Genomic DNA, 23,566 nt, shown 5'->3' with positions numbered 1-23,566 from the left:
CATGACTGGAAACAGAATTAAAACAAACAAACAGAAAGTTTTAAAAAACAATTAACTTTCACTTGTTAATTCTCTGACGTAAATAAAATGTCAAGTATTTGTGGTCTCCAGGTTTTTTGCTCAGTGGTCCCGCTAAGTCAACATCTGTATTCAAATTTTTAATGTTAGAAAGAAGTCTTTTCTACACAAGTGTCCTTTGCCAAATGTTAATGATGTGGTTCAAGAAGCAATACAAATAGCCACCAAGCCTATGAGGAAGCTTTCTGATTGATTAGTGTTTGCTGGCTCAGGGAAAGGGGAAAGATCTCATAGGTTTCATGCAAACTTCTCCTCACACAGCTTAGACTCAGCTTTCTTGAGGATAATCCCTTGCAAAAAAAAAAAAAAAAAAAAAAAAAAAAAAAAAAAGTCCTTTCTAATTTTTTCTGCCAATCCCTTCCCATGAGGATGGAATTCTGAAGTATATTACCTAATGAGAAAGCTGCCTATCATACTTGAAATGTGTGATAGGGCAGAAAAGTGTGAGATAGCTCCTGTTCCTGAAAGATGCGACTAGAGGGAGAATGGACAGGGTGTTTTCTCTGGAATATGGGAAACAAAGTCAGAAGAGGCAGGAGGAATGGCAGCTGTGACAAGCCTATCTTCAGAAGTTCTAATTGGTATGATGGGATTTCTCTATCACACTCTCTAATAAAGTCTGGAAATAGATGTGAGGGCAGTGACATGGATTTCAAAGTGAAGTACAGCATTATACTTTCTAAATATGTTTTTTACTACGAAGTTGTATCACTCAGAATTCACTTTTAAAGCACCAGCATGAACATATATTTACAGTGACAAATTGTTGCCGTACAGTGACTGCAACTGCAAGTGTAACTCCCTTGCCCAAATGAATTTATTGCTTTGGGAAGGAATCAGACTGATAAATCTCAAAGTGCTCTATTTATCCATGGAATAAGTGACAAGCTTCTCATCACTGTACCATCTTCACATTCTCGAAAAGAACAGTCCTGAAATTCCACTTACAGCAATGATATGTTCTTAATATACAAGGTCAGAAATGTGCTGAAATTTGTCTGGTGGCAATATTCTATTCAAGCAAATTTATATCTTTCATATCAGATGATTAATGACCTTAGGGCTTTAGGTATGTGCTGTAGAATGACAGATCTACAATGTAAATTTGTTCTAATGTTCAGAAAATTAAACGTATGCTGCAGCCAATGGCACAAAAGCTCATGTATAAATCCATGGGGAAATATACTCAACCAGTGATAGTTCAGAAAGGACATTTAATTATTTCTCTAACCAAAATTTGCAAAAAGAAGCTGTCCAGTGAATACAGTGGTAAGCAAGGAACTTCCAGCCCCACTTCAAATACAGAGTACTTTAATTAAGCCCTGAGTTTCTCCAGCAAGTCATGTTTGTCTGTTCCTCAAAGCAAAACTGCACATTTTTTGTGGCACCCCCTGCCTCTGCCCAGCAGTTATCTTAGTGTTTTCTCTTTTGAGCTGTATCTGTTCCCAGCTCATGCCTCTCTCTGCCCTTCAGAAAATGCGGTCAATCCCCACTCTGTCATCTGCTGTAGCTGTTACCTTCTGGCAATGAACAGTGCTGTTGGACAGCAGGACTGAAAAGGAAGAGCTTTCTGTGGCTGTGCAGAAGTCTAGAGCCCAATTCCTTCCTTTCATGCCTGCACCTCACTGCACCAGCACTCTGAGCAGTTCCCTGAAACCCTTCCCACATGTCTGTATACTACAAAAGTTTACATTCAGTTGATTTCCTTATAGCTGGTGACTTTCTAAGTGTCCTTATGACTATAGCTTCAAAGTCTTTTGAAGCTTGACTATTACTGATTTACTTCCACCATATCAATAAAACTTATGAAAAATCAGCATTTCCAAGTTTATTTTATTGTCTGTGTTGTCACTTAACAACAACAAAAAAGAAAAGTTATGGCCTTCACGTACAATTTATGGTAATTTTGCTGTGGCTTTGTTCTTTCTGTGCTAGAATCAGTTTCTGCCATATCCATTAAGGTGTGACTTTCAGTATTTTGCAGTAACGTGCCATTCTTGTACATGGAACATAAAGCTGCTCTTCAGAGTAGAATATTTTCAGCACTAAAATAAAAACAAAAATTATCATAACTGCTTTCCAAGTGTTATATCATTTACTTCTGACCTACTCGTGTCCTTATATCCATTTACTGGGGGAACTTTGAAAAGTAGTTGAAGATATTGTTGCACATACAGAAGTTTCTGCTTTTAACCTAGCTAGTTCAGAGCTAATGCCACTGAAGATAGTAGCATAGGATTAGGTCTACCAAAGAACTAATCCTCTGAAGTTGCTGTGAATGTAGGTTGCTGGGAGTACATCTTCCTTCAGTGTTATGCTTCATAGGTCAACATGCAAATCACTGCTGGTAGGAAAAAAATACAGCTTTTCTGGCTAATCACTACAAATACTGAGCCTAGAACTTAAGCCTTAAGAAAAAGTATTTCTAGCCCATTGGCTTCTGGTGAAAGATTGTGTAATCTACATTAACGCATTGAAGCTTCTACCCAAGCCAGCACCAAGGGCAGGTATCTTTGCCACATGATCTTCCGCTCTACTGTGGTAACAGTGAGAATGCCTTTAGTTCAAATCTGATCTGGTATTGTTAAATGGTTGCCATGGAAAGGAGAAAAAAAAAAAAAAAAAAAAAAAAAAAAAAAAAAAAAGTTAAAATGGGCATCTTTAACCATTCTGCCACCTGCTGGAGGAGCAACATAACAGGGCGCAAGTAGTCAAGGAAATTTATGGAGCAGCCTTGGCTGTAGTGATTTGGTGATAGCAGAGTTCAGGATCCTGAGAAGAGAGATCAATGTAAATAGCAGAACCACAGCGCAGTATATCATGGTAGGCACTTTGTATGTATGAATGCGTAAATATATAAATTAAATATAGGAATAAACAGAATGTACTCTGTTCACATCATTGAGGAAGAATGAGACTAGACACAGCCTTGAAGAAAAAAGGGGTCCAGTAGAGCTAATTGATTATTCAAGTTAAAAACCAGGAAAGTCTACTTTAAATATAAGACAACCTTTTTGTTTGTTTGTTTTTCCCTTCACTGTGGAAATGGTCAAACAGTGGAATGAATTTCCCAGAGAGATTGTGAAATCTCTGTTCCTGTAAACGGACAAAATCTCACTGGACACAAAGGGGAGGAACATGCTCTAGCTGACCATGTCGTGTTGCCTGCTCTCAGTGAAGGATGAACTAATGATGATTACCCAGAGGTTCCTTCCAGCCTTAATGGTTCTGTAAAATCCTGATCCTAACAGGCTTTGTTTTGGCAAGGATATGAAAATAAAGGTGAGGATACCCCACCAAATAATATGAAATCCCTTTATTACTATAAAGATTAATTATATATTTCCCATATCTTTCCTCTACAAGCTAAGAAAAGGTTGGTACACTGTATTGCTTGATATTAACTTTGTTTTATAGATGATACACAAATTAATGATTATGTACAGTAAAAGGATGTCTCATGGACATTAGAATTCAGATTCATTACACCTGAATTTCACACCCTTAAATCTGATGGACCCATTTGAAAGTGTTGTCACAGTGGTGTCCTCCTAAATTTAGTGCAGAGGAAAGACAGACAGTCTTTTGCAGTGCCTGTGGTGGTACCTCCACATGTGAGCATGTTCAAGTGCGTGGAATATGATGAACAGTAAAGAGCTCCAGGCTACATTCAATATTCTTATTCAATATCCTTGATGTAACATAACATTATCTAGATAACTGCATACAGCAGTCAGTCTTGAGACTTTATTTTGCTTTTTCTGTGCAAGAATGTGGTGAAGTCTAGTAACAGTTTTCTTCTTCCCTCTTTCTGTCTATCCTGTTAATGCCTGGGCTTGGTAAAAGGGTATAAATTGATGTATGATATTACATTAAAAACATTTCTGTGTAACTGAGTTTGTGTCAGAATTGACTGCATTGGAAGATCTCCACTCCATCTTCCTCACAAAGAGAACTGTTGAAAGGAGATCAAGTTGGTGAACCAAATCAGAAAATACTGTGAAGTAACTTTTTTTAATAAAAAACGCATCAGAACCCCAGAAGGAAGTAAGTGACCAGGTTATCATTTTGAATGAACAAAGAATCACACTGCATGCATTTGAGTATCTGTCCAAAATCCATAAAGCCCGTGGTTGTCTAACATGGAACATGGAACATCATATGCATGTACATTGTTATTTTGAGCTGTTCTTTCTTGCCATTTTCTTGTAGGTGGGATTTTTGCTGACATCAGTGCAGGCTGAGAACACTGATGTAACTGCCAGTGCAGGTCTGAGCAGTGCTAGCAAATGTACTTTGGCAAAGTAGTGTACAGTATAAAAGAAACATAGCAGAACGCAATGCGTGAAAGACAAGGAAAAAAACCCACTGTTTTCCAGTAGAGTATTTCCAGCCCAGTTCAAATGCATGCTGTGTGCTCTTAATTACTTCTAAAAGCACTAACAATCCAAATTAAGCTCCAAGAATATGTTTGACTCAGGCTTCCAGAGCTGACATAAATTCATTAAATCTTCCAGATCAATCCACTTTGTCACTTTTGGCACATCTGCAATTTTTTGTATAATAAAACATTGCATGAAGGGCTTAGTAAATTGAATTTAGCACCATGCCAGCAGCGTAGCCTGAGACACCAAATGATCCTAAATGAAACCCTCTTCTTTTGGATTTGAAAATCTTTAATGGGGCTGTATCTTTGTAGAAGCATACATACGTACAGATATGTGTTTATATTTAAAATACATGTATGAATGTTGACAACTGCTGCATTTGAAATGTTGGGGAAGGTAAGCTTTGTTCTCTACTTCAAACACATTCAAAAAAGAAAATGGTGGAATAAAAATAAACTCATACCCAGTCTGGGCTTTTGGAGAGAAGCTAGAATCATACTAGAAGGATACTTATGAGGAGACAAAAAAGAATTTGTCTCATTGAATGGAAGAGAAATTAGAAATGTCTTTTCACCATCTGCTGCTCTCATGAAATCTAGGGATTTGTAAACGACAGTTTTGTGTAAGAGTAAATCTGAGATTTGGTGACTGTGCTGCAGAATCTGTAATCTTGAGACAATGTTCTGATGTTTTAGATGTACATTTTGTACATTTTAGATTACTCTAAGTATCTGAAAGACATCAAGAAGTAGTCTGGGCGGATATTTTTGTCCTCCTTATCTGTACAGTACATGAATGTATGAACAGCTGTGGAGATCTGGAATGTAATCTTTGTAAAAGAGGGATGAAATGGTGATTCAGACACTCTCAGCCTCTTGCTTGTGATTCAAAGTATCCCTACCATGGGAAAATACTAACACTTAGAGTTGTAAGCAGATGTCTTCAAATTAAGCCCACACTGAGGGAAGATATTTGTCTGTTAGTCGGGACCACCACAAAATCTGGTATGAGAAGTGGTTCATCCTATATGTAGCTCCTACTACTACACTGCTTGGTCTTCTGCAGTTATCCTGGAAAGATGCTGCCCATTGTTCTGAATGGCATTTTTCTACATGTTACAAAATACAAATGCTGTCAGAAGTCCCCAGATTTATTTTATTTTCACGCGCCATCTCTATGATAATGCTGGGAGCAACTGCAGGAGTTCCCTGTTGTATCTTTAGTGAGAAGGAAACTTTTGGCTTCCCAGGCACTATTTATGCATCATAACATTCGCAGCAGTTAAGCATTCTACCATTTAAGAAGCCCTGGACCAAGCAAAGACATGTAACATACTCTTAACCATAAACTATACGTAATATTCTTATTGTTGTTTTATTCATAACCAAACAACATTTGTTTGCATCCAAGAGCCATTTTTAAACTAGGAAAATCATTCCTAAAAATGTGCTAAGAAAAAGCAATACAGGTAATACAAAAATCCAAATTTCAGATCTTTCTGTAACTTCTGTCAGTCTGGAACAATTTTTATGCTTATTCTGAGCCTTGATTCTTACAACTAGCAAACCCTGCTCCATAGCTACTCAAGAGCCCTTCCTGCTTCAACTGAGTTCACTTCCAAAGCTGTGGAGATTTGGAAAACAAGAAGATTCTTTGTGGAAGGCCCTGAGATTTGACCTTGCAGAGTCATAGGCAGCCCAGATCACTTGGGATTTGGTGAACATCACACAGAGAAACTAGCAGGGGTAATCTGCTTAAGTAGCCATAAATATTTAATAAACTCAATTCAAATGGCATCTGTCAGTCCGACAAGCTTCACGAGCATCTGCTGTCCTCTCCATTTGGCATTCAGTTAACTTCATGTATCTGAGATGTGGACCAGATACCAAAACCATTACTTCACTGTTCAGCACTATAAATAACCATGCATGCAAGCAATTGCTTAAGCTTTCAGCAATAACATACATGCCCATATATATATATACATATATATATATATATATGTAGGGGCATGTATATATATATATATATTTGACTTCTTGTCTATCATCATATTAGCTGTTCTCATGTTTCAACTTAGTGTTCTGCAGATCAGCTGTAGAAGTCATTAATCAGGCACTTGTATTGAAAGGATTCAGAAGTGCCTTTCCTGATTACATTCAGGTCATTAAGGTTTCTGCTTTTGTAGATGCCATAGTTAAGACAGATACCCCCACACAAATAAATGTTATAGATTGTCGTTTCATACAGATATCTGAAGGGGAGGCTTATGAATTGCTAAACAAGAATTTTAATGATCTAACAAAATACAGTGAGGGAAAAGATGGTGCAGTGAAAATAACTACTAATGTCAGTTTTCCAGCTGGGCAGGTTAGTGGAGAGCAGAGGAAAAAGATGATTTGCAGTTTGTTAACAGGCTTTTGGAGTCGGCCTCTTCTATCATGTCATTAGTGATAGGACTAGAGGGAATGGTTTCAAGCTGTGACAGGAGAGATTCAGGCTGGACATTAGGAAACATTACTTCTCAGAAAGGGTGGTGAGGCACTGGAATGGACTGCCCAGGGAGGTGGTGGAGTCACTGACCCTGAGGTTGTTCAAGGAGTGATTGGATGTTGTGTTGAGGGACATGGTTTAGTGGGAGCTATTGGTAATAGGTGAACTGTTGGACTGGGTGATCTTTTAGGTCTTTTCCAACCTTGGTGATTCTATAATTCTGTGATTCTATGATTTTCTTCAAGTGGGATACTTACAGTTTCTTTCTACCAGGGAAGATGCATAAAATAAATACATTCGTGCTTTTGTGTTTTTTGCAGAATTTCTGCAAACAGATGCCTTTCAGGAGACAAGGAATAAACAGTCATCAAAGAGACCATATGTTTATAATCATATGCAAGTCTAATAAAAATAAATAAATAAACTGTGTATTTTCAACTAGGTAAAGAGCACTTAATGCTTAAAATTCACAAAGGCACTGATTCACTTCAAAGTCACTCATATAAAAACAATGCAAAGTAGATATGTTGTGGTATGAAGCCTTGACCAGTAAGAATAGTGCTTCTATCTTCCTGTCCCTCCTTTCTTTTCTTTTTTTCTTTTTTTTTTTTTTTAAATTGCATTCATTCAGTATAAACCTTAACTTAGATCCAAACAAGTCTGCCAGTTGTCTGTAAGGAGTCCACTTTAAAATGAATTACATTCTGTCTGCAATGCAATGTGAATAGTAGTAAATAACAAATTATAAACAAGTGAGATGATCTAATGCCACAGAATCACATCATGTGAATTGTTGCTTTGGAGAGATAGTGTAGTTGTGGCTAATGCTAGCAGTTGGTCCAGTGTGGTATCATATTCCTAACCATTCAAAAAGTGATCAGAAGAATATCAACATGGAGCCCCGGGCTGTGGCCAGCGCACCCCTGTGTGTGTGGGTGGTAGGACATTAACAATTGCATCCCATCCTTTATCATTGCGTAAGAATGAGAGAGGACAGCGTTTTAGTTGTTTTTGTGCTGTGATTTAAATAAGAACTGATCTCTGAAAGATCAAAATCTGAATGGCAGACATAATTAACTGATTCTCATAAGACCAGTGCAGAGTTGGCAGATATCACACTTGGGAGTTAATGTACAGTTTTGATACAAGGGGATAATTATAGCTAGGAAAAATAAGGCAGTAGATATTCCATGTCCCTCCACCAGGAGCTCTATGCATTTGGTTCTCTTGAAAATTAAACAGCTGGTATCCGATAAGGCTTAGTCTTGCCATATAGTTTTCAATTTCAGGACCTAGCTGAAAGTTCTGAATGTTCTGGGTCATCAAAAATTAAGGCAATAATTACGCAGAACAACAAATACATTTCATCAGTTTATTCCCACAAAACTTCTGACTCCCTGACTAATGAAATTACAACATTTTCTATAAGGTATCTATCTGCATATTCTCTGCTTTTCTAGCTTGTAATAACTAAATAGCATTTCAAGAAAATATTAGTATTATAGTATTTCTCCCTTACAGAAATTTGATCAGCTGCTGATTTTAAAATGTTACTGCTGCCCACCATAATTCTACCAAGCCACTCTAAAAAAGTTCTTTTTAGAAAATATATGGAACCAGGTGTCCAAAATTCATTCACAGCAAGCACAGCATGCTACAGTTTAATCTTTCATCACCAATGGACCAAAGCTTATGTTGCTTAAGTAACAATATGCTAATTCTATTGTCTGGTACCAAGAGGTTAATATGATGTCACTGCATTAGTAATTATTACTAAGGCTAGTTACACGTTAATGGAAAATTGATGAAACTTTAGCAAACGTAACGTCCTCTGAAATAAACAAACAGTTCATTCTTAAACTAAATCTGATAAGCAAATAATTTAAGTCATTCATCAAAATTGAAAGCAAACAGAAACTTCAAAATAAATATGGCTTTTCTTTTCAGCCTCACAGTTACAAACTAAATGAATTTCATTAAAAGAACAATGCTTTGTACATAGGAGGGTATTCTGGTTTTTTCTGTTTGATAGGATATTTCAGAGGAGTCATGCTTTCCTTTGATATGGAGAAAAATACTTAATCTTTTCAACCCAACTTCCAGATTTGGTGCGCATTTAGCGACCCGACTGATGTTGCTTATAAATTGATTTTATTTGCTTGTTTTCATGTCCGTGTTGATGCTCATCATATTGAAAGACTGACTGTAAGTGAAAAGATGAGAAGATGAAAGTGCATCTGTTACTCACATTCTCTGCTGGCACCATTTTACTGTTTGGATCTCTGATTTCCACTGAGAGAGATTTGGAAGCTGCATTCCTCTTTTACGATTTCTCATGCCTTTAGGGGAATTTCTTACCCAAACCATGCTGCTCTGAAACAAGCCTCCTGCTGATAAAAATCCATAGAAATTGCTTTTCATCTTGTTGAGCTACATATAGGATGCTTCCCCCAACAGATGCATTAAATATGCACAGTAACATCACGCAGTTGCTATATGAATGCTTTCTCTCATAAATCAGATTCAGTATCAGATTGTAGCTACAATATGTACAATTGAAAACATGTTTGTGATAGTGATGGAAATGTCTGTTCTGGGTGAGCCTGAGTGTCGAGACAGCCTCACGTGACTCTCCGCTTTAGAGGTGCAAGGAGGGGCGTCTACAGCAACAGGGCTCTGTGCAGGCGCAGATGTCATGGGCAAGTGTCCTTGTTCCTGCTTTTAGATTTCAGTGTTTTGTTTGTACTGCTTTTCTGGAGTATATTATCAAGAAAATTGGCATCATTTCAGAGGGAGGTGATTACCTGCCTCCAGAAAAAGCCTGGTAGTGAACTGAGACTTGAAAATGAGGCAGGAGCATATATGCATCCGCTGACTGATGTTAGGGGTGGTGAAGGATGGTATATTTCCCCAAGTCACTGTAAGTTAATATTCTTATACGTCAAACTAGATTGTTTCTGTATGTCAAACTGGATTGTCCTGAAATATTGCCATTATAAGATAAATTGAGGTATGATAGGGTCTGTTAAAGGTAAGATAAGGAGGATCTCATAGAGAAGGAATGTTTTCTTAGATGATGACAAATTCAATTCACAATTGAAGATTCCAAATTTTAAAGAGCACTTCAGTTATTCCTATGCTGCATCTTGTATGACAGCAAAGGCAGTATTGCTACTTATTTGCTTTCAGACTAACATTAACTTTTCTATCAGAATGTCAAACATTGTGCTGAAAACAACAAATCACCTTCTTCCCACTTCTCATCCTTCAGAGGAGCACAGAACAATTATAGGAGCATGTACTTCCATGACTACTAGGATAAATCATTTTGCAGAAAACAAGCTGCAGTCATGGTGCTGTTGCCATTTTACTATTAATAGCAGTGAAATATATCAATGTCTCTTTGCTTATAGAGTAAAAAAGGTATTTTCCTACTAACAATATGTTTCTCATTAAGTTATTTACAAAAATATAGTTGCTCATCAAGGGTGAAGAATAAAGCAGAAGCAATTGCAATCTGCAAGACCAAAAATATTTCTTTTGGAAGAACATAGCTGTATGTTTACATCTCAGAGATAACACAGTAACAGTATATACAATATATTGCGTATATTCTTTATACACAGTGGATGGATCCAATTCATCCAAGGTATAATTTACTGGGGCTTGAATTATGCTGTCCTTTTCAAGTATTGCATGATTCTCTAGAAATGACTGAAGTCACATGGTTTTGTCATAAATATTCTACAGTTAAAAAAAAAAATACAAAAAATATTTACTTTAATTATTACTTCTGATGGACTAATAACACATTTCTTGTCCTTCATGACTTTACATACCTTTACAGTAAGTTCTTTTTTTTTCTGGTGGTGATGTTTTGGTTTGCTTTCTTTGTTTGCTGATCTTTTTTTCTAATCTAGCTTTCAAGAAATGGAAATAGGCCTCTGTATAATTTCTGCTCAGATACAAGCAGTTGCAATTACCCCAGGATCTCCATTCCAAGTCTTTACCATAAGCTGTCAGCTGCTGGCAGCTAAAAAATGAAATGTATTATGAAATAGTCATGTAGGAAAATTACATCCTAAGGCAGTTCTGGAGTATTACGTATTTGTGCTGTACTCAAGGGTTTTTTGAAGATGACTTTTATTGCCCATACCTTTGCTGGTAGTAGCCCGGTTGCATCTATTATTACCTGAACAAATATATATATATTCAGGTTTATTTCTTGTCTTAAGATTGATGAAGCTGTAGAAACTCTGCCATAAAACTGAAGTTTCCTCTGGGGTTTCTGTGGCTTGACAACCATTTGAACAATCAGGAGGATTCAGCAGACACATGGGTCCTTCTATTGCAGCTATTCAACACTGATTTCCCCTTCTGCAATCAGCTCCCTATTGTCCATACATTTGTGGGACACCTGTATCTTATGATTATAAGTCATATCAGATCAGGGTAAGGTACTCTATTTTCATTACTTCATATTCTGCTTGGCCTCCAGAAATGACCACGCTGTGAGGAGGTGGAACCAGTGGTAGAGGACTCATGGAATTTAGAAACCAGCCTTCCACAGCTCTCATCACAGTGTATTCAGAGCATGAATGTGGACTAAAACCAACTCACCTATGGCTCCACTTAACAGTCAAAGAAATAGCCAAGTGCGTGATAATGTGAACATGCAGAACTCAGTTAACACTTGATGCAGTGCTCTCTCCAGCTGGGGAAGGTCTGTTTCCAACAGAGATCTTGTTCTCAATAGCCAGAAAAATAATAATAATAATAATAAATAAATGTAAAAAAAAGATTTAAAAAATAATAATAATTAAAAAAACCTTTCTGTTTTGGTTCATGTGGGCACAGCTATCACCTAAGCTAGTCAACATTTTTTCTCCTCTAGGGTAGTATGTCTATGCAATATAATTGGCAGGAACTTCCAAGAAATTCTAACAGTTTCTCAGGGAATTTCAACCAAGGGAGCAAGATGGAACAACCTGAAGATAAAATACACTGATGCAGTTCAGAACCCAGTGCTCACTCAGACGGGAGATTTTGTCTCTCTCTGAACTAATGAAGGTTCTCAAGTGTTAGGATAACAACAAAGTAGAACCAAGAGGCTAGGTCTTGGCACTGAACTGATGGACTATTGCCATAGCATAATAAGGTTAAACCCAAAAAACAATAAAATCCTATTGCATTCTCAGTTAACTGCTGAAATTCAAAAAATGATTCTTTATGAAATTATGTAAATTATTTTTATATACCTTTGTGATATAATTAAATATAATTTTTAAATGGCTGTCGTCTTCCATACAGGTTTCAGAATAAGCATATGTGCATATCTTAAATGTTTCTCAAATGATGAGAAAAATCCAAGTATCCGAATAGAACTGCATCACTGATTTTTCAGTTGGGTGTGAATGTTTCAGATCGCCTACAGTATTACTCTTGATGGCTATAGATACTGAAATAATATTATCTTATTCATATATGAAACGGAGAAGATAATTCATCTACCACATCTTGGAATTTTCCTGAGGCACTGAGTAAAAATTGAATGCTCTATACTGTTCTCTAGGTTGGTTCAGAGAGCCTTCCTATGCAATAAAGACTACTGTGATAAAGTTATTAAATTTTTAGATGAATGTCCATATAATCCCATCAGTTCCTCTTTTGTCCTTTTTAAATCCTACAGTACATTTCCATAAGGATGATTTTCAAAGTTGCTTAGCAGCCAGAACTCTTGCTAAAGCTTCCAGGGGCTTTGCTTGGACAGAAAATCAGCAGGCTATGCCAAGTGCATAAAATAAGTATTTATGCATTCATATATACTCATTCTATTGGAAACAAATGGTTTTTCACTAAATATATGTTTTGAGTACAGGAATATTGCGTCCTTGTCAACAGCTGCATGATAAAACAGAGACATCTACTGGTTAAAATACAGAATAGGAAAAAGATTTTAAAAGTCTTTGGAGGAACGCTAAAATAAGGCTTGACAGATTTACTTCCTTTACTTCCTCACTCTACTACTGAGGCTTAAAATTTGGTTTTCTTCAAATAATCAGTCTTCTTTTCCTTGGGGATCAGCATATTCCAAATAGAGCTTACCAACATACTCAAACTTCACTTGTGCACTCCATCCAGTTTGAGGCAATAGCAAAATTTCCTTTGATTTCCTGAGAATAAAACCAGAGTACATGGCATGAGTAGAACATGAACATTTGAAGCCTAATAGATATTTATAAAGCCTCAATCCTCTGGAGAGCAGTGAACATTTTAGACTTGTTTCTGGTCAGTCCCCAGTAGAAAATTGACACTCCTTGACCACCATATTCAGCACCTGCCCAAGTTGTTCCTGCTAAAAGCTGAGCATAAATTTTTATCTTAATGAAAGTCTTGTATAACTTAAAGGCACATTGCCATCTTCTATGCATTTAGTCTGAGCTCACTACACATGAGCAGTCTAGTAATATAGCATAATTATCCAATAAATCCTCTATATATCATAGAAAAAGAATCAAAAAAGCACAGTTATTACTTGATACTAACTTCCTGCAGCTTTGTTTAAATTCAGGTCATACAGAGAAAGAATCTGAACAGCTTAGGAAGTAATTCAGTTTTTCTTGTGCTTTTCATAGTCACTTGGGGTGTCAGGATCTACCATCTCTGTATGGCATACTGTTTGCTATAATGGCTATCTTGGCATGGTTCTGTAAGTATTTTCTGAGACTGGAATACTTAGACGATTGCTTAACATCCAATACCGCCAAAGAATTGTTCTTAATATAATGCCTACCTTTGCAAATTTTGTCTGTGTAGCCACAATTGAAGATAAAACTCCTGACAGCACAGCTTTCAAAGTCACTGGAGGAAATAAGCTTTCTTAACCATATCAATGACAAACTTGAAAAGGAGGGTAAGAAAACCTACTCAAAATACATAGCTCTGTTCCCAGATTCATCCCATCAATTTTCTCTTGATAGCTCTACCAGCAGTGTGTTCCCATGGGTAAAAGATCTAAAACAGCACAACATCTCAGGCTTCATTCTGAGTAAAGTTTGGCTATCCTCTACGTAAGTTTACAAAGACTCTGACTCCTGCTCCTAATTATTTGGAATTCGAGTAGCTGCTGAACTTGAAATTTAGAAATTAATAAACACTAAATTCAGTACCAGTAACAGCAGTAAGATCTGACTAAACCCCGTTTAGATTATTTGGGTCAGGGTGTGCAAGATGAACATTTACTATACCGTCAGACAGTCTCTGAGTGTGTGCCTAGCTTAGGCTTTTTCTTAATGTATTCCGCCTAACAGTCTGGAGTGCCATCTTACCTGTCAGTGGTAAAACCTGTACTTCCTAAGAAGTACAGCAATGAGAGTAAGGCCAAAGTGTTATAAATGATCCCATCAATGTTCCCTAAATGATTTGTGGTAGGCAAACTCTTACCCAGCTAATTTAATCATCTCTTCAGATGCTCTGGATTATAATAGGGAAAATGAGAATTTGAATTCCATGAAGTTATTCAGCAGACTGCTTTCTATTATATTATTCCAAAAGTACTCACTCAAGTTCTCCATTTGATTTCTAATTATACTAATACTCAGGCTGCTTAGATTTTTTTTCTAAGTAACACAAATTCTATTGTGTGATATCTTCACCGGTCTTATTGTTCTTGATGGTTTGTTTAGAACTCATCTAAATAGCCTGCACTGTAGTCGTAGCCTTTGAATGCAACCTTTTACTTTACATTTGCAATATACTTTGGCTTTACTAACTACTTGATTTCTTCTCCACTTTCTCAAGTGGTCAGTTTTGCATCCCAATAACATGTTTTCGAGGAGCTGAAAGGGTTGGGAAATTTTTACATTACATCTACATCTTACTGAACCAATTATGTTTTTCTTATTGACTGGATTATGATTGGAATTTTATTTAAGCTGCTGCACATTTTGTCATACCCTAGAAATAACCTTTCTTAATATTATTGTATGTATCTTCCTGTGTTTCATTTAAGAAAACATTCTAGAATTTAAAACTTAATGTACACAGGAGAAACACTTCAAAATGTCAGTAGGATATTGAACAGCTAAGCAGTTCCTTCTTTCAAATGGAAATTAGGTATGTAATATCAAGTGATCACTGTATTATTTGGTGACTGCACTCTCAGTATGCTTCGATAAGATGGTTGTTTGCTTAGAATAAGAAAACGTATCGTAAAGCAAACTAGAACATATTAAACATATTTTTAAATAAAACACACTGAAAATGTACCAATTATCTGTCTTTATCTATCTGTATGTACTAGTGTACTAATGGTTGGGTATTATTTAATTATTTATACTAACACAAGTATAAAATTAAAATATTATATATTGTGACTCTAAAGTTAAATCAGTGTTCTTTTCAGATATATTTGTAGTGAATTTTATTAAGTCAATGAGCTAAAAATCCCATGATGAATTAAGTCCTTTAGGTTGTAGATGGAAAACATTTAGACGACAGTTTCTCCCAGTAAAACTAATTCTTTCCAGGACATGCAAAAAATGAAAGGCTGGTAAACAGGTGTGTCTATTGCCTTCCACTAGATCTCTTGTCTATTTAGTTAGTTAGTTCCTTCTTTATTTCTTTGTCTGTTTGTTTATATTACTTCAGGCCATAGTCCCAAAGTCTTTGAGGCTTGAAATATATCTAACAAAGTAATGTGTACTACAATATGATAGCATCCTAAAATGTGATATATGAAGAGTACACATGTTTCTGTAGAAGCTATAATTATTATTTTTTAAGTAATAAAAATGAGCTTATCTAATAATGATAAGTATGTTGTGTATATTGTCTGTAGAAGTCTAAAATGGTTATAGGGAAATGGGAGAAAGAACAGGTAATAGCCTTAAAGTTAGTTAAGGAAGAAAATAGTTAAAATATGAAAGCCTTTACACATGAGAAAGAAACAGACTGGACTTTTTTCCCTAACAACTTCACTGATTCTGCAAGTGTGGGAAATATTGGCATGTGCTTTATGTGAAATATAGATTGATGTAGGCATTTTACACAGAGCTGCAATTCTGACATATATATAGAAGTCGTGAAGCCAAGTTAGAAAAGCTATTTTAGAAGTGTGAGTAAAGATTATGTCTGACTTCAGTGCCTGTCATATTTTCAAATAAGGCTGAGTAGTAAATCTCTCTGATAGATAACAGAAGTCCTCAGGTGGGAGGTCATCTTTTCTTGCTGAATTATACTGCTAAAAGACAGTTTAAGTCAGTGATAGAAAGACAATAGAATAAGAATAGTATAACAGTAATCTCAACCTGGTTGTCAGCAATTTAGACTGAGGTGTACGGTCCAGGTAAATAATCTAAGGACTCAAATGCAAACAATTTTATTTAAAGCTAAATGGTAAATACAAACACTGAGAACCAAGAGAACAAATTTCTACTTTTTATATAAACTCATTTTGAAATGTTACACTCGGCTCTCTATTTTGAGTTAATGGTTAACATCAAAGTGAGTAGGATCAAAATAAATCTGTACACTAGATGTGATGATTCCTCTCCTTATAGTGATTGAACAAAGTATAGTAAGTTCTTAAGGCTGAATTATTAATTGTGGGGCTTTTGTTGTTGTTGTTTGTTTGTTTCCAAGTTGTTATTAATAATTAAATAACCAATTAATAATTAAAGCATTGTACCAGCATCATCTTTATTTTTCCTAGTACTATATTTATAAATATTATATTTTCCATACCTTCCCGTGTTAGATAGAATAAGACGCTTCTGCGTGCAGGTGGGTGCATCGCGTTTGCAGCCTACAGTGCCAGCTGCCTGTGTTCAGCACCCCGGCTTGGGACAGCTCCTCTTCAACCTCGCTAATGCTGGCTGGGGAGCACCTGGTTCTTCACACCTTGCTTTTAATGGGGTTTTTTCTTGGCTTTTTTTTGTTGATGCTGTTTGTTTGTTTGCTGTGGAGCTGTAAGCCCTCCATCATGTCAGATGGAAAAGTTGAAGTTCAGTGCACTCATGGAAGTATTTATAATCTGCTCTGAAAATTAGACAAAATTAGTACAAAAAACACAACCTCAGCATAAGAATCATATCAGCTGTGGTCATCTAAAGGTTAAGATGACTTGGGATTTTATTAAAGACATTTCATCAATTCTTTGATGCAACTGGAGGCCTTTTCTTACACATAGGCAATTTGTTTCATCTAAAAACAGTAATATTTAGGGAGGCAAAATGAAACCACCATAAAGCTAATAAAGACACAGAATTATTTTATAAATGGTGCCTTTTATATGACTATTGAAGTTATGCTGTGTGTTTGCATGTCTTATCTGTGTTGCGGAGTTAAATCTCTCCTGTTCTTACACAGAAAATATATCATGATATAACCGATTTCATCTGTCCAGCTGAGATGGCCTTTTGCTGTTCAACAAAAAATATTAGAACTGACTTGATATGGCTTTTAATTCATGTTAGCAAATCTTGACAATTGCTGTGCACAATAAACAGTATCCAGGTTACTCTCCATTTGTGCTGAACTGAATATGTATGATTCTTCCCAAACCAGGTAGACAGCCTTCATCTGTGATTACCTGTGGTCTCTCATCTTTGCCAGTCTAACAGCTTCCCCACTTATCATCCTAATCTTATGGTCACAGTTATTTATAGCAGGTTTCATCAGCCCTGTGCTGGCTGCTGAAGACACAGCTAACAGTGAAGGGTCATAAACCATTGCCTAGCAATTGTGTATAATACAGTCTCCCTGGTCTCCAAGATCTTTGTCACCACTTTTAGTTACAATGTTTAGTAAATATATCCTGCAAACTAAACATGGATTTCCACTATATAGCTAACATAGCTCTAGTTTTCTGGTGAACTTCAGTGGTCCCCACATTCAACTTCATAAAGACTCAGTCCCAGAGCTCTTAGTTTGCCATATTATCTGTCCACTGGAAAGCAGCATAATACAAAACCACTTCCTCACACAGCCATAATCAAATGCTCAAATCTATATTTTAGTAAATCTTGTTGCTGAAAGTCTAGGTGGTGCAACCTTCAAAGTGATCTTTCCTTACAGGAACAGCAACTCATTAATAAAATGTAGTTTGCCCACAACAAAATGCAGGAGAGATGTATTCTTAAACTGTTACCTTAACAACACAAACACAAAAAGTAGTAATTTACCTATAGCAGAATGAAGGAGAAATGTATTTTATTACTGTTAACTTAAAGCTGAAGTACAGGATCATACTTGGGTGGAAGCACCACTGAACTTCTGGGGATATGATGGAGAACTTACACAGAGCTAGTCATGAAATCTTCAATGAAAACCTCCCATACACCTACCCTAAGCTTTAAAGGTGATGTTAATCCCAATGCAAAGAGACAAAAAGAAAAGGCTGTACATCACTTAGTCCCCAGATAAGTACAACAAGCTTAGCCTTCATACATAGTGGCCAATGTCAGGCTTAATGAGTATCCTTAAAAGATCAGTGCAGAACATTTTGATGGAGTCCTTAAAAATATTAATAATAATGACCCAGGGAAAAGCGGAAATGAAAGGTCAGAATTCTGAATAATATCATCAAGGAAAGAGATGAAGAGCAGCAGAGGGATGCTGTTCAGTGATCACACGTGCTGTCAGAGACATTATCAGATATGATCTTCAAAGGGCAATTGTGATAGAGCTGTAAGTGAATTAAATCTGTGGTGTTCTGTTAAATTATTCCCCTGTCCTTCATCTTATTTTTAAAGAATCAAACACTATTCTGTGTAGACTCTTAGATCTATTCTAGGCATCCGCAATCAGAAGTTATGCTGGAAAGGTAAAAAGGGATGAAAGGTGTACTCTGAAACAGCAGAGATGCACAAACAGTGCTGTCTTATGACATCTTCTTTTTTTCTGCAGTCTGGCCAGGAACAGCAGTGACAGCTGCTGAAGGGCCATGTTGCTGAACTGAAAGGTGTTATTATTGGCTGGTAAAATGTCCTTGTATTTACTCAGTTTGTACTAACATAAAAAGTGCTGGTACTTTGCACTGTTGATATAATAAAAGCCCTTTCCCCTTAAGTATCTACAGACTCGTGTTCAACCTTGAAATCCCTTGTAGTATAATGTTTATAGTTAAAAGGTGGCTCCATGTGTAGTGTTGTCTTCTCTGCATCCATCAGCATTGTGTTTGGATAGTCCCAGTTACCAAGAACCAGACACACAGATTTAGGTAGATGTACAGTATAGATGTTATTGAGCTCCTATTGAGCAAAACTTTTCATTCCATTGCAAACTCAATACCATCATCAAATAGAGCAAGAGAGAAGGAAAGAGGAAGAGAGCGTGTGTGAGAGAGCTTCATTGTCTAGATGTATACCATTCTTTCATTCTGTGGTGAGTGGAGTCAAACTGGATGCAAGCAGAGATCTCTGTTACAGGCTAAGGACAAACAAGATGCCAGTGTGGTATCTCTGAACAGCCCAGAACAACTATAGCTATCTGGTCAAATGTAGATCTAGATATTCCTTTCCCAACAGCAGACATGGCTGAGAATGCATAGGTAATTGCAGCTAAGTGCTCAAGAAACTTAGGAAGTTCTCCACAAATGACTGTCTACTTATCAGAAGTCTTCAAGAAGCAGGACAATGACTATTCTGCCTTTTTTGCTTTTCTGAAGCCCAAGATACTGCCAGAACACTTTATATGAAGACAGTGCCATAAATGCAGAAGAGGGAGAATATGTAACAGCCTGGTAAATTCCAGTGTCTGTAGAGACTGAGATTTGAAAAGTAGTGAAACTATTGCTGTCTGTTATTGAATAGCCTAAATCTTATCCTAGATCCTAGCCTGGAATAAAATTAAGGAAACAACACTGCTAATACCTAATTACAGTTTGAAGCCTATGCCAATTATATATATTGCCTTGGCTGTTAAATATGACCCAAGTGATTATTTTTCCTGAGCAAATGTGCTTTAGTGTGAACCTGATGTATACTTTTTTTCTGCTTTATATAACAATTACATTGTCATATTGGTTATGTTGGAAGCCTTTTCAAAATGTCAGTAGTTGCAGAACTGCAAGGAGCAATTTGAAGCCTATTCCATTAAACCTGTATTTTCTGCCTCAGCTTGTATGCTCATTTTGTACAGAAATCCTTACAGTGCTTGCAATAATGATCAGTGAGATGAGAAAGTATACTGATGGATGCATCAGAAAAAAAAGCCTTTACTGGCTTTAGTGACAACTTAATACTGGATAACCACAACATTATCAGGAGACTGCTACCCTGTCACCCAAAAATGTGAAATGACCTTATCTGCAGCAGATTACATAACTGCTTCAAGGAATGTTTTACTATTCATTTGATCAGCAGTAGATTCAAATGCCTCATACCTCATTCAGGACCCTCATGCCTCATTTAGGACCCGAGGTAATGGCCACAAGTTGTATCAGATGAGGTTTAGATTGGACATAAGAAGGAACTTTTTCTCTCAGAGAGTGGTCAGGCACTGGAATGGCTGCCCAGGGAGGTGGTGGAGTCGCTATCCCTGGCAGTGTTCAAGAAGCGTCTGGATGAGGAGCTCTGAGATATGGTTTAGGGTTTGCTGTAGATATGGTAAAGGGAGGATGGTTGGACTTTCCAACTTCCAACCTTGTGATTCTATGATTCTACGATTCTCTGATACTCAGCACATAAGAAAGGACCGTCAACACGTCCATTCTTTTGGAAATGTTTTTATGTTTATAAATTATAATTTGTAAGGAAATGCTTCTAATGAGTTGAATTTGTAATTTTTTGTGTTTGTTGTTGTTGTTATTTGTTTTTGTGGGGTTTTTTGGTGTTTGTTTTTTTTTTTTTTAAACCACAGCTAAATGACAAAATGACATAAGCTGCCAGAATATCTCATTAAAACAGAATAGAGTTTATTTTCTGAGGTACAGATTAATGTCAAAAATTGTATCACTAAGATTTGATTATGGACTGATTGAAGTGCACAACATTTTCCAGGGACTTCAGTTCCAGAATCATGTCCCAGAACACAGGAAGTTTTGCTAGTAAAGGCTCAGTCAGAGGGTGGGTGATTTTACTCTTTGCATAAGCATAGCTAGCCTAGAAGATTGATACAGTTTTTGATCATTTCAGTGCTTCTATATAAGTTACACCTGCTCTATGGGGATTTACCAGTGTAACACTATTAGCAAGTGCTCTTTATGTAGACTCAGAAAAGGGAATCACTTTTTTTCCTGTTCTTCTCATAGTTGCCATTGTTCTTTCTATTGATCTTCTGCTACTCTTTGTCCAAGGAATTGTAAAATTTAATCAAGTGCAATAATTAAAACATACTGTGTGTGAATGATGCACAACTTCAATTACACAGCAGAGTCCCAGACAAATAAAAGATTGAGATTATTACAGTAGAAGAAGCCAAAATACTTTCTTTTGCTGTAATTTTTTTCCCCCAGTGACACATTCATAATTATAGATGATATCTAGGGAGGTGACTGTACTCCTGTACTCAGCTCTTCTGAGGACCCATCTGGAGTACTGCATCCAGGCCTGGGGCCCCCAGCACAAGAAAGATGTGGAGCTGTTAGAGCAGGTCCAGAGGAGTATCGTAAAGATGATCAGATGACTGGAGCACCTCTCCTTCAAAGAAAGGCTGAGGGAGCTGGGCTTGTCCAGATTGCAGAAGAGAAGGCACCAGGCCTTCCAGTACCTAAAAGTGATCATGGGAAAGATGGGGAGGGACTCTTATCAGGGAGTGCAGTGACAGGACAAGGAGTTACAGCTGTAAAACAAAAGAGGGGAGATTTGGATCAGATATTAGGTGGAATTTTTTACTCAGAGGGTGGTGAGGCACTGGCACAGGCTGCCCAGAGACGTGGTGGATGCCTTATCCTTGGAGGTGTTCAAGACCAGGTTGGATGGGGCCCTAGGCACTCAGATCCAATTGAAGCTGTCCCTATCCACAGCAGGCGTATTGGAACTAATGATCTTTAAGGTCGCCTTTAACCCATACCATTCTATGACGTATAAAACACTAAAAAAATTCAGGCTTGCTATTTTGTGCATTTCATTAAACTCAGATTTGCGTGTTACCAGCAAATGATGTGTGGCTTCAACAAACATTATTGTCAGGAAAAAAAAAAAAAAAAAAAAAAAGCAAACATGGGTGATAACTCTGGATATGAAAATTATGATTCAACATTTATAAAGTGACCTGTCTTACATGGAGTTTTCACACTGTCACACAGTGAAAGAAGGGATGCTATAGAGTGAATCATGTCCTAGGATCCTTTATACACTGGCGAATACCCAGGCATAAAATAAGTGTGAAATACTAGCATTTCCTAATTAAAATCAGTTTGATGACAGACAGACATATTCTCATGATTTTATTTTCTAAGGACAATGCATGTCAAGTAATGATGTCTTTGAATTATGCAGTTTTTTCTATGTTATTATTTACATGCTAATGCAGGCCAAAATGAGGAGACAGTTGGTTTCAGTGGCAGAAGGTGCAAGCTCAGTAATTCCATGCCATATTTATTATGTGTTTATTTGTTCTTTGAGTTTTAAAAGCATTATTGTACAATTGAGTATGTTAGAGAAATCAAGCATGCATTAGTTATTTTGCAGTAATTTAGTGGAGAACCTAGTATACTCCATTTAAGCTTCAAACTTTTTCACGGGGAAATCTGATACAGTCAGCTTTTACAGTCTGGAAAGTAGTTATTGCTCCACAGTACTGTTTTCTTTTGTCTGCCTGTACCCTACCTACAGGCCATCACACATGTCATCATTCAGCCCTGCCTAGGTATTTCAGTGCTATTGCCTTCATTCTGTTTTGTCATCTCAGCCAACATTTTTCTAGTGTTGGCCTTTTTTTCTGTTGTGGGCAGCAGTTATAAAGGGATGTGTACCCCCTACACAACACAGATTAACCAGAGTACTTCTGGATGGGCTGTATGAGGAATGAAGACAGCCCACAACTCACTTGATATTAGGAGTAAGCAAGTCGTACCCTGCTAAGAAATAAAACTCAAAAGAAAAAAAAAGAAAAAAAAAAAACATAAAAAAACAAGGCAGAAGCAACACTAGTAGAGAAAAACACACATCTGTTTGGAGCATTTCTGCATATGAAAGGTGCTGCCTGTTCTGTGTAAGCTGGAAAAAGCCCAAAGGCAGAATGTAAATACAAGATGATGCCAAATATGGACTCTCATATTGTGAGCAGTTCTGCTTGTGCTTAGACAGCTGCCTTTATGCTTAGTAGCCCACAGGTGAAATAGCCTTACTGCTGTTTTTTCAGAGGTACAGTGAGATAGTATTTCTATCTCTAGAACTGTTATCACTGCTGCGACCAGTCTCTTTTCTATACTATACATCTGTATACTGCTCAGTTGCATTTCACTCTTCTTGGATATCACAGTAATTTTATCAGTCCTAGCGTGTGCTTGCAAGCACATCAGATATCACTGAATGGATTTCACAGTACCATTTCTGATAAATGAGAGCAAATGCTTTCAAGAATGAGTTTAAACTGAGCCTTAAAAGAAAAAATCATGTATTAAACAATTTATTTCTACATTTTTAATGAAAACACAGACATAG

General features: G+C 36.9%; 1 protein-coding gene across 3 annotated transcripts in view; it reads left to right on the top strand.

Annotated features, from left to right (window-relative positions):
* KCNB2 (potassium voltage-gated channel subfamily B member 2) overlaps positions 1-23,566 on the top strand; it is a 185,334-nt gene that overhangs the window by 158,565 nt on the left and 3,203 nt on the right. The window lies entirely within an intron of this gene.

This window comes from Excalfactoria chinensis, chromosome 2 (assembly GCF_039878825.1).
Source record: "Excalfactoria chinensis isolate bCotChi1 chromosome 2, bCotChi1.hap2, whole genome shotgun sequence".
NCBI classification, from domain to species: domain Eukaryota; kingdom Metazoa; phylum Chordata; class Aves; order Galliformes; family Phasianidae; genus Excalfactoria; species Excalfactoria chinensis.
Note: the sequence above shows the minus strand (reverse complement) of the source record. Positions and strands in the feature narration are given on the sequence as shown.